General features: G+C 36.4%; 1 non-coding gene across 1 annotated transcript; it reads left to right on the forward strand.

Annotated features, from left to right (window-relative positions):
• The first annotated feature begins 299 nt into the window (after window positions 1-299).
• On the forward strand, window positions 300-406 carry LOC132280559 (small nucleolar RNA R71). Its single transcript, XR_009471600.1, has one exon. It is a non-coding gene; the product is annotated as a small nucleolar RNA R71 (small nucleolar RNA).
• The last annotated feature ends 12,657 nt before the right edge of the window (window positions 407-13,063 follow it).

Genomic DNA, 13,063 nt, shown 5'->3' on the forward strand with positions numbered 1-13,063 from the left:
AGACACTTGGTTCACCAAATTTTGGTTGATCAAACCTTTGGGATAAGGACTTCACTTTAGTGACTTTATAATTAGAATGGTTAACTTGATATAAGCCAACATTCTTCCTTCCACCTAAATTTCTACCATTTTTAGATGATAAAGATCGATGCATTGATTTCTCACTCATGCTCTCATATAAGCGCCATACATCATCTTCATGCCTATTAAGATAAGAACCACCCATAGAAGCATCAACCATACCTTTATAGTTATCCGATAAAATTTCAAAGAAGAATTGAACTAATTACCATTTAGGGATGTCATGGTGTTGACATTTTCTAAGCAAATCATTCAATCGCTCCCATACCTCATGAAACAATTCCCCATCCCCTTGTGAGAATTCACAAATTAAAGTTCTCATTGAATTGGTCTTTGACACCGGATAGTATTTTTTCAAGAACTCTTGTTGTATTTCTGCCCAAGAAGTTATCGAAAAAGGCCTCAAATTGTTGAACCAATATTGTGCTTTATCTTTAAGGGTGAAAAGGAAGAGTTTTAATCTCAAAACCTCTTTCGGCATGTCCGTGTATTTCACGGTGGAACACACTTCAAAAAACTCATCCAAATGCTTATAAGGTTCTTCACTTGGTAGCCCATGGTAATTGGGAAGCATTTGAATTATTTGTGGTTTAATCTCATAATGGTGTGCTCTAAATGGAGGTAATTGAATGCATGTTGGTGCATTATAATCATTTGGCACATAATGGTCTCTTAAAGCAAGGGGAGGATTCACAACCAGTGGCTCGACATGAGCACCATGAGTTGTTTGAACAACGAGAGGTGGAGGTGGAACAAAAATTGGCCGAGGCATTCATAATGGAACTTGGCCTTGTTGTTGTGGAATGAAAGGTCTAGGCATGCCTAATGGTACTTGAATGTTATCATGTTGTTAATGCACATTAGGGTGAAGAATGCCTTGTTAGTCGATGTGACCAAGGTCCTCCACATAGTCCTCATTATGTTTCTCCATTGATGAAATGGAGTTACTAGAATTACCCCTTCCCCTAGGATTACTAACTATGGATTCAAGATTAAAGTACAATGGGACAAGAGTAGGGTTCAATGACCTAAGACCATGCATGCACAATCAAAACAAATAATAGCTAGCAAGTAACAATTAGCAATCACTTCTCCTCAGCAACAAATTAATCAACAAACCTCCACATACATTGATCCTATACTCCCATACTTTCAACAATATGCAAGAAAAATAAATTGCCTCTTCGCGGGCCGACGATTTATCTAAGAGATTAAAACTTGCTACCACGTGGGCCGACGATTTCACTAAGTAAGAGAGTTATAAAAGCTCACAAAAGATCCTTAAGCAACTTCAAATTATTTTCAATTTTTTTTTTCGCCTTGCTTTGTTTTGCAATTTTTTTTTTTTTAAACTTTTTATGCTTTTGTTTTGCTTAGCTTAGCTTGCTTGCTTCTTTGCTTTAAAATTCCCTTGCTCATTTCCTTTGGCTCAATGTACTTAGTCAATCAAGAACAAATACAATAAGTAACCAAAGTAAAATAAAATAAAGACAAGATCAAAAGAGTGCTAATTCCTAATTGGTTCCAAAATACAGCGTTGCCAAATCCCCGACAACTGCACCAAAACTGTGTGACACTTGGATCGAGTTGCACAAAAGAGTGGTGATGTGAAGTGTGACCAAGTTTGAATTTATAGAATGCCACTACCACTACTATTATTAGTATAGCAAGAGTGAGTAGAGCTCATCCCAAGGGAAATGACCGGTACTTTGGAATCATTTATGGATTAGTTGGTCGAATGATCAAAATAGAGTTTGTTGGTTGAATTACACCACAATTTAAACTAAAGTAATGCAATGAAAACAATTAAGTAAATGAGATGTAGAGAATGAGAGAGGAGTCTTGGGACATAGAGTTCACTATTAAGCATTGCCTTCCTAGACATTCAATATTTGATGGATTATGTGTTGTAAATGAAAGTGTGTGCCATTAATTGAAATAATAAACATGGATGGCTAAGTAAGCATACATTGTCTAATCAACCTAGTGAATAATAGAACATATCAAATTAAGTCATTAATCCTTCCATAAGCCCATAATTAATGCACACTCAATTTATTAGAGAAATATACCACTTGCATCCATAAGCATGGAACATCAAACAACAAGAATGGATTGTCCACCTATCTAAGAAAGTAAGGCAATTACATTACAACTATGCTAGTGACATGAAAAATAAACTAATTAAACTAAAGAGGTGGCACAATCCATTAAGAAATAAGTATGAACCATCAAATAAACCACAAGAGTAATCCATTGAAGCACCATGCCTTGACCATTACTAGATTCATAAAATCAACACATATAAACATGTATCAATGTCACAAAATCTAGAGATAAACACATGAACATTCATTCTAGCATACATAGACATATGGATAGAATTAAATGATCAATTAAAAGTATTAAACTACAGAAATCATGTAGAAACAAGATTTATATATACAAGAGGTCAAGACAAGGATTACAACACAAATCCTCATTAATTACAAAATATCAAAGTCTAGGAGGCATGCTTAGGGCTATCTCTAGTCCCAAGAGAATGGTTTAGCCACTCATTGATGTTGTCATCCAACCCTCAAGGGCTATCTCCATGGTAGAATTCATCCTCCTCTTCTTATGCTCTTGGTAGAAACCTTAGATGAGTGGAAGGAAGAACTTTCCCAAATTGTATGTTTTTCTCTCTAATCTCTAGCCAAGTCTCTCTCTCTAACTAACCACTTCTACTACAAATGGCCAAATTCCTTATATAGGTAACTCAAATGTCGCACCCAATAGTTAGGCCTCGTGCACTAGGACCTCTAAATGATTGTACCACGAGCACACACTTAATTTGGCTTGGAATCTAATTTTCATGCAATTTGAGGTAGTTCGATCAATCACATGGTTGTTGGATCAATTGAACTATAGCGGCATACTTTTTGGATAAGGACAAGGGTGAGATATTTTTTGGAAAAGGATAAAAGTGGTTGGTGAGGATAAGATCAAAAGGGATCGATCGATCAAAGGAAAGGTTGGATCTATCGAATAGGAAATATTCCTGAAGATAAGGATAAAGGGCTCAATCCATCATAGCAGGGTTGGAACGATCACAGTATGATCGATCATAGCTTGGTCCGATCGATCGGAGAGGGCTTTTTCACCACTTTGCTTCCACTTTGCTCCTTTTTTCTACTAGGCTTGAGATTGTTTATTTTAATGCTCTAATTCAGCTGAATTGACCTATTTTGGGGATAAGTGCCTGAAAAGGGAAATAACATGAAATTAGACTAAAATGGGAAAATAAGATAGAATAAGGTCCTAGAACATTCAAGATTAAGGGGTTTAAATGTGCACTTTTCAGTGCTTATCACAACACAATCTATTTAAAGTTGACTCTAATTGCCCAAAATAGGCTAGACCTTATACACCAATGTTAGCTATATTGTGCACCACGGCTTGGCCTTCAAGAGGGCTTGATTATAAAGTTTTGATGGATTCTCGAGCCTGCTCGATCGATCGAGTATAAATTCGATCCATTGAGGCTCGATCGTTCAAGTTAAAGGCTTGATCGACCGAGTGGATCACTTTTGTAGCTTTTTTCCCTTTTTGCCCCTTTCTCTCACCGAGACTTTATAAAAGCTTTAATACAATGGAATAAGCTTTGAGTAATCCTAAGTACCTGGAATCATATATAAAACAAATTATTACTAAGACGGGGAAATAAAGATAAATCAAAGTTCTAATATATCCAAGGTTAAGGACAGAAATGTGCACTTATACACCCCCAAACTTAAATATTACTAGTCTGTTAGAAATGAGCAAAGAAAGAAATAAAAGCAACTATAATAACTAATCATAAAAAAATAATGAAACAATAAGAAGATAACTCCATTTTTGTAGGGATCACTGTTGCATTTAGCCTATGCAACAAGCCTTTTAAACCCTTAGGTTATCCCTAGAGGATGAATGAAGTCTTCTGAGGGTTTCCAGAAATGATACCCACAAACATCCAAGGCTAATCATCACTAATGAAACATTAAAACCTATTTCAACAATCATCAAGAGAGGACTATCTCAAGTATGCAATTTTCAGCCATTTCTAAGATTTTCTCAATATTTCAACCTCATACAAGAAAATATGGTCCCCACATATCAAACAAGTCAACCATGCCTATCAAAATCAATTATACTATCCTTTTGAGTGAACAAACATCCAAATATGTTGTTATCTTAGCATAGTCAGTGTAAAGATCACAATCTGACCTTAAACTCGCACATATCACAAATATCTATCATCAAGATTATAAATGAACCCTTTATTAAAAAAAAAAACAAATTTAGACAAGATGAGAGTATGGTACAATGTAAAGATCTCTTAAGCTTTCTAGAAGACTTGCGTAACGAGCATTGAGTCAATAGCTCCCAAACCGAACGACTTTAGGGTATTAGGTGTTAAAACTCCCCTAAGAACTTAATAGCTCAAATCAGCAGGGCTCCAAATCAAGACAACTCTCACTTTTCATTTCCCAATTCTTCACCTTTTGATGCAAGAATTCAGTGCTCAATGAGGCAAAAATCTCAGTTACTTGGTGGAAAAGTTTTTATTCCAATAAAGCCTTTCATCTTTTGATGCAACAATTCAATGCTTAATGAAGCAAAAATCTCGGTTACTTAGCAAAAAGGGTTGTTATTTAGCATACAAGTTCATTTTATCAAGAATGATGACTTCTTAATGTTAATAGCTCAAATGGGATATGTGATACCCCTCGGATCCGAGACACGGGTTGATCAGGCCCAGGCCCAAACTCGAGGGATATCAAACAATTAATATATTATAACGAACACAGATGACAAAATGAATTTAAGAAATAAAGTTTAAGCTGGAAGAAACTAAAATAACATCCTCAATTAATAAAAATTAAATAATCCAACTCCAAAACCTCCAAGGGTACAACTCGAGAATCCATCTCTAATGGACCCCTAAAAATCCAAACAGTAATAAAAATAACTAATAAGACATCTAGAAGTATGCTACGAAGAGAAGTCCTACATCGTCGGTAGAGTGAATAGAAACCTTTGCTCAGCACGAACATGTCTAAGTCTGGAACTGTCGTGTACCTGAAAAAAATAAAAGTGGGTCAGGCCCACGCGCAAGTTCTATACTACTACAACCCAAACACAGGCCCGATACGCATGTACATCCTAACCAGTCCAACAATAACTAAATAGTCTGCAACTATATATATATATACATAAAATCACACTAAAGGACTCTCACTGGCCTACAGGCCGGTCTCAACCTGAGTAGAGGTAACATGCTAAAATGCATGCAAAGTGGGCATGTTTACCTGACCTAAACAAGGTACACCTCCAACCATCGTAGCCAGCTATACATCCCCATGCATATACGCTCCTTAACCAACGACTCTGAGACTAAGGCTCACATCGTGGCACCATAAAATATATAATTAATTCCATTCCAAAATCCGTAGTAGTGCCGCTCAACTATGTGTTGCCGTGACACTACAAATAAATAGGATTAACTTTTAGTTAATCCATTCCTTAGTCTAGAGTAGGTAGGACTTAACATTTTTGAGCTAATCCCCCTAGTATGACACCGTCCCATACCGGTGCATACAATTCATCCATCCAATGTTGATAATGTATAAAGCAGTAACCATTTCAATATTAACGAATCAACCAATCCATAACAAGTATACACTATCCATCCAATTATTGGTAACATCATTGACATTAACACATATAAATATCAACCTATCCAAATATAGGCATAACAAGAATCTATAATTAGCATGCTTGTTTCAATACATCTAGTACTTAATTCTCTAACAAATATAAATATCCGAGAATAAATGTAACCATTCTGTAATCCACAATAAGCACAGTAATAATTGGAACAGAATTAATATGCTTACTAACAATCACTCCGCAACATCCCATAATTTGATTTAAATAAACCTTTGAAAAATATCAACTAGTTTAACCTTACGCATTAACCGAATTTACATTAATTGACATGTTTAATCTCAGATCATTGTTACATGATTTAAACATATAAATTCCAAGTTAAAATTGCTAATTCAAAAGTAAGCAATTCTGATCATCAAAATAAACCTGAAAACAACCCTAATAAGTTCAGACTGTATTTCCTATTTGGCCCCTTATGGTAATTTATGAATTTCCATGCATCCTGCAAGTTTATCAAGAGTTTAAACATCCCTAATTTCCCCTAGAACCACTTCCAATACCTTTTGGAAATATCAAATATCCATGTACAATAGCCTAGGATCGCAGAAAACAAAACAAAATAAAAAAAAAATGAAAAAAAACTGGGAGGAGCCGGCTCCACACAAAGTGGAGCCGCCTCCAATGATGGTGGAGCCACCTCCACCTATGGTGGAGCCGCCTCCACTTAATACTGGAGCCGGCTCCACTCAAGGTGGAGCCTGCTCTACGTTTCGACGCCTCAGTTCCTCCTCTGTTCATCGTCTCCTTCCACTCCGGCAGTGTTAGACTACTTTGTTCCTCCAAACCAACTTCTCTATTGGTTAAAATTAAGTCCCAAGGAGCTCTAAAGTTATTTAAATTCATTCATTGTTAATCAAAATTCATCCAAAACAAGAACAAGCAACAACAGTTCACGGACGGAAGAAAAACACAGGCATGGGAAAATATACTGTTCTGAAACAACTAATAGTGCAACCATATTAATTTAACATTATTACTTCCTGGAACTGAATTAGTGATGCAAAGAACACGAAACCTAAGGGATTGAGTTAGATATAAAACTTACCTTACACCGATGTCGCTCTAAAAGTCTCCGGTGAACTATGTAGTTGCTCTTCCAGTTTCTCTCTGTCTCCACAACCGTAAACAAGGTTCCTCAAAACCCTAGACAACATACACTAGTATATTTATAGACTATCCTAATCCTAGGCCTTCTCTTAAACCCTACATTGATTTACTCGGCCCATACATAATATAGGTTAAATTCCCACGTCGGCTAGAAACTATGTATACCATATATGCCACCAACCCTACTGTAACGTGAAGTTAGAAAAACAATTAACTTTAATGTACTTTAATTACCAATTTCCCAAAAACTAAATAAAACATTTAACAAATAATTAAATAACACAATTAAGCAAATAAAAATTAAACCAAGTAAAACAATTAAATAACTAATTACAATTAAACCAATTTAAAGCATTTAACGAAAACAATTAAATAAAAGAAAACAATTAATTAAAAGAAAACAATTAAAACATTAAATAAAACAATTAACAAATACCGAGGCTATCCTTTTGAAACTTAGGAGTATTACAGGATACAACCTAAAAATTGATCATCTAAGCATGTACCTCACAATTCGAATGCTTGTGTGCGCTTGTGCAAATGTAGCACTTTATAATCAATCCTCAAGGCATGTTCAATAAGCAAGATTATGTGGACCACAAAACAAGCATGATATCAAAATTTTAACATTTTACCCCTAAATGGCATCCAAAATCATACAAGAAGTATTAGAATCTCACAACATGCAATGAGATAGTATCTAAGCTCCAAAATATCAAAATCCTACCCAAAATAGTTTTTAACTCTCAATCACGCAATAGAATGCAACAATGCCACCTTACCCCTAAACTTAAATTGCATATTATCCTCAATGTGCAATGAGAACAATGGAAAAATGAAAAGAGTATACTAGTGTAGCTATGGTGAAGCAGAATCGGGAATGCAATGATCTAAAAAGGTGGTAGAGCACCCCCAAACTTGGATTCAAAAAGGGTCCTGAAAAGATCATACTAGTACAAGCCTCATCAAGAGCATAATTAGGTTAAGGGTATGAAAACTGTGCAAAGTGAAACTTAGTGTAGTAAAGAATTGAGAGAGAAAGAGAGAGAGAGAGAAACCGAGCCCTGGATATAACAATGAAGTAAGAGAGATAAATCCTCTCAAGTGGCAAAACAGCTATCTACCTGATAAATTGTAACAAAATAGATATAGAGTAAAAAAATATGAAGGTGACAAGTAGCAATAGTAGCAGATAAAAAATAAAATAGATCACAAGACCAACAGACTGGCAATAAAAGAATAAATTTATCTATCAAATAGTCTATGTAAATGATAGAGAGAGAGAGAGAAATAGAGATCATGGTGCAGAGGATGATGGATGAGAAGGATGGGCACCCTAGTACTGGCGAATAAAGTTTGATATCATCGCCTATATCTCTGTACCTAAGGCAGCAACATTGTTTCGTACGTCTGTCTGAATGCTGGCAATGTTATCTCTAAGTGACTGGTAGTGACCCTAGGTCATGACAAAGGGAGTATCAGGTTTTGGAATGCCAGGTTCATCATATACATGCATCTGTGGCTCGTGCTTAACATGTGGATGGGCAGCTGGAACTAGAGGTGGAACAGAAGGTGCATCCTCGGGAGGGGTTGTCATGAGCAAAGCTTTATGGCTTTTCTGCCATTCCTTCCAATAGTAAGTGCAATAACCACCCTCAAATGACTCAAATGGATCAAATAGATAGTGATAATCCTCAAATATTTGGTAATAAGATGAGGAAATGGAAAACTCCGAGCCCAGGTTGGATTCTCCTTGGACACATACTCTTCCCAGATCTTAAAAATGACTCCCCAAATAACCGCTGGCACAGAAAACCAATGTCCAGTGTGGATAGCATAAAAAATAACCAAGAAGTCACCCCGCCTCTCCGTCTTCTGACCGCCTGATGTACATTCCTGTAGATAACATGATCAAAGAACCATAACTTGCGAGGAAAGTCTCAATAAGTAGAACAAGTGTTGTGCCTGTTGTCACAAAAACAGCCCCTGCACATACTATCAATCATCTGTAAGTCAGAGGGCCTCTCGAGAATGGGATAATCCTTTCCCACAGGTGGTAGATAGGGGCAGCAACATGCCTGCGCAATAGTCTTGATAGAAATCACGATGAGGTATCCATCAATAGAAGTGATGATCTGCCTTAGGTTCATTAGATTCGGTTGGATGCTAATAAAATAGGCGAACCAGACGTGGATAAACCATGTTCGTTGTTGGACTGAGGATTGGGCCCAATTGTCTCCTATAAATCTCATTGTACGACCATTCGGTGGTCGTTTTGTTAGAGAAGTCCCGCTCATAAAATGTCACCTTATGCTCAATCGATAGCTGAGTATACTTCACAATTACCTCCTCCCTAATGATCTCACTAGGGTAGATAAGAGGAGGTGGATAAGATCTAGCAGATGCTATAGAAGATGAAGATATGGATTGCTCAGGAACTAGAGAACTAGGCTCTATATTATGACGAACGGTCATTTTCCGCTTAACCATGACCTACAAAAGATTCAACACTTGCAATCCAAGTTAGGCATGTGAAATGGTATAGAATAAGTACAATTGAATGTACAGAAATGTGAAACATACTTGCGAAGAGAAGATAGAAATGAAACTCAACATGAATTTTTTTGCACAATCACGTTTAAACAAGTTAAACAAATAAGGTAATTGATTGGCAATTATTGAATTCCCTAAACTATTCTCCTAACTCATACAATTGTCAACAATTCAGCATACATTGTATTTGTAAAGAAGATCAAAACAAGAATAAAGCATACCAAGATTTGCACAAGTATAGATCAAAAGCATTGTTGTATGTAAGCATGAATATATAATGATGATTAAAGAAAGACACATGACCAAAGAGAGCAATTAACAAGCATGAAAAGTTAAAGAAATGTAATGGAATCGATGAACAAATATTGAGAACATGTGTGCATGCATGGGGGGATACTATGACACACTCGATCGATCGAGGTGCTTGGCTCGATGGATCGAGACTCGATGGTTTGATTTATTTCTTGATCGATCGAGGGGTCTGCAATACCAAAAATAGCCAGATCTATGACATTGACATCACGAGACACGTATACATGGTCTCTTAAAGGCACGTGACACCCTTTACACCTCAAAAAGGCAAGAAATTGGTCACTTAAAGGCTCATGACCTGCTTTCCAAATTCAAATAGATTATACAAATTAAAGCATGATTTGATCAATTAAAAGAACACCAAAAGTAAAAAATAAAAATAAAAATAAAAAATCTAGCATATATACAACACTAATCTATGCATATCATCCTTTAAAGAAAGAAAACAACGAAAACAAAAGAAAAGTGAAAAGAACGAAAGATGAAAAACTAACTGAAAAATAAAAATGAATGAGAGGGTAGAACCAGAGCTAAAAATACTCAAATCTGCAAGCTTTGGGCTCGGAAATGAGTGGAAATGGAGGAGGAGAGGTGTCCAGGAATGAGAGGAGAGGAAGTGAATCAGAAAAAATGGTGAAAAATGGCTGAGAAAGGAATTTATAGGACTGTTCCAGCGGCCTTCGATCGATTGAGATAAGTGCTTTATAAATTGAGACAAAGCTTAATCAATTGAGAGAAAGATTGATCTATTGAGATTAATCTCGATCGATCAAATTTTGAATTTCAAATGATATTTTTTTTAAAGATAATATTAAGAAGATAACTGGGCAAAAACTCGATCGTTTGAGTCGGAGGCTCAAACAATGCAACTGAGAGCATGTTTCAAAAGCCCCAAAATTTTTTCTATATATAGAAAACTGTAATTGATCGAGGAATGCTCAATCGATCGAGGAATCTTTGATCGTTCGAGTCTAGACTCAAATGGTGGGGCCAAGAGCTTGAAAATTAGGACTCCAAATTTTTTCTATGTGCAAAATTGCTTGATCAATCAAGTTCCAATCGAACGGTGGAGCTAAGAGCTTGATTTTTGAGGGATTAAAAAAATTTTAAGTGTCCAAAATCTTAATCAATCAAGCTGGGGCTTGAACAGTGGAGCCGAGAGCCTGATTTTTGAGGCTCGAGAAATTTTCTAAGTGTTAGGATCCTTAATCGATCGAGCTGGGGCTCGAACGGTGGAGCTGAGAGCCTAAGAATTGAGGCTCCAAAATTTTTCTAAGTGTCAAAGCTCCCCGATTGATTGAGAATGCAAAAAATCTCCCCAAAATACTAAAAATGTTACTCTTCTTCAGTGCAAATGTTCTAAAGAGCTGAAGAATAAAATATGTCAAACTCGAGTACCTAAAAAGAACAAAACAAATTTTAAGGAATGCAAATTGGAAGATAAGAATTAAAACAAGAATATAGGATTTGGGAACCTTATGAAGACTAGGTTTGACGTATGTAGTTAACGCATTAAAGCTCAATAATATATACAGATGGGATCCACCAAGGTGACGGATTCCACATCTCTTTGAATGACATGCCCATTAACAAACGGTTTTAGCCTTTGTCCATTAGCTTTCAAGATCTTTTGGTCTTTTAAGTTCTTGATTCAATTGTGCCATGTGGTGAGACGGAGATGATTTCATATGGGCATCCCATCTAGAGTGAAGCTTTCTAGGAAAGAGTCGAAGCTTGGAATTGAAGAACCATGTTTTTTATCCCGGAACAAAAGAATTTTTCATGATATGCCAATCATGAAGATCTTTCGACCTTACTTTTGTAGATTTTGGAGTTTTCATGGGCATTATTCATAATCTCTTCTAATTCATTCAATTGGAGTTTACGATTGGCTCCGGCCTTATCAAGGTTGAAGCTCAACTTCTTGATTACCTAATATGCTTTATGTTCCAATTCAACTGGAAGGTGACAAGTTTTCCCATATACAAGTCTATAAGGAGATATGCCAATACGAGTCTTGTAAGCTATCCGATAAGCCCACAAAGCATTATTTAGCTTTCGTGACCAATCCTTCTGGTGCGGATTGACCGTTTTCTCCAAGATTTGCTTGATTTCCCTATTTAAAACCTCTACTTGCCCACTTGTTTATGGATGATATGGGGTTGCAACTTTGTGAGTGATGGAGTATTTTAGAAATAATTACTTCATGAAGTGATTACAAAAGTGCTTTCCTCCATCACTAATCACAACTTTTGCCATTCCAAAGCGGTTAAAGATGTTAGATTTGACAAAGTCAATCACAACGGAATGGTCAATTGTTGTGGTTGTGATGGCCTTAACCCACTTAGACACATAGTCAACGACAAGGAGGATATATTCATTTTTGTAGGACATAGGAAATGGTCCCATGAAATCTATGGCCCATACATCGAACATCTTAACGATGAGTATTGGATTTAAAGGCATCATGTCTTTCTTTAACATTGAGCCCATTTTTTGACAACGTAAACAAACTTTGCAGAAACTGTAGGCATCCCGATGAATTGTTGGCTAAAAGAGACCACATTGAAGCACCTTAAGAGCAGTTTTCTTGGCACTAAAGTGCACTCCACATGCTAAGGTGTGGCAAAAAACTGAATACTTGGAATTTCACTCTCGGGAATGCACCTACAGATTATTTGATCGGGATAATATCGGAATAAGATTGGATCTTCCCAATAATACTTTCGGATATTAGTAAAAAATCGGCTTTTTTCTTGCTTGGACCAATTGGAAGGAATTTTGCCAATGGCGAGATAGCTGACAATGTCGGCAAGCCACGGTAAATTCTCATTGGAAATATAGAACAATTGCTTGTCCGGAAATGTATCATGGATTGGGATGTCATTTAGAGAAAATTCAACGATTAATCTAGATAAGTGGTCCACCACAACATTTTCGGAGCCCTTCTTGTCTTTGATTTCGAAATCAAACTCTTAAAGTAAGAGTATCCATTGAATCAAGCGGGGTTTGGTCTCCTTTTTGAAAAAAAGATGCTTTAGAGCGGCATGGTTGGAAAACACTATCACTTTAGAACCTAAAAGGTAGGAATTAAACTTATCTAGGGCAAAAATAACCGCTATCAACTTTTTTTCGGTGGTTGAATAGTTCAATTGAGCCCCGAAAAAAGTTTTGCTAGTGTAGTAGATAACATTTGGAAGCTTATTTACTCGTTTCCCTAAAACTGCCCCCATAGCATAGTCCGATGCATCGTACATGA

The sequence above is a fragment of the Cornus florida genome, unplaced genomic scaffold (assembly GCF_030987335.1).
Source record: "Cornus florida cultivar Cherokee Brave unplaced genomic scaffold, ASM3098733v1 CherokeeBrave_3.0.0_Hap2_Chr10, whole genome shotgun sequence".
In the NCBI taxonomy this organism is placed as follows: domain Eukaryota; kingdom Viridiplantae; phylum Streptophyta; class Magnoliopsida; order Cornales; family Cornaceae; genus Cornus; species Cornus florida.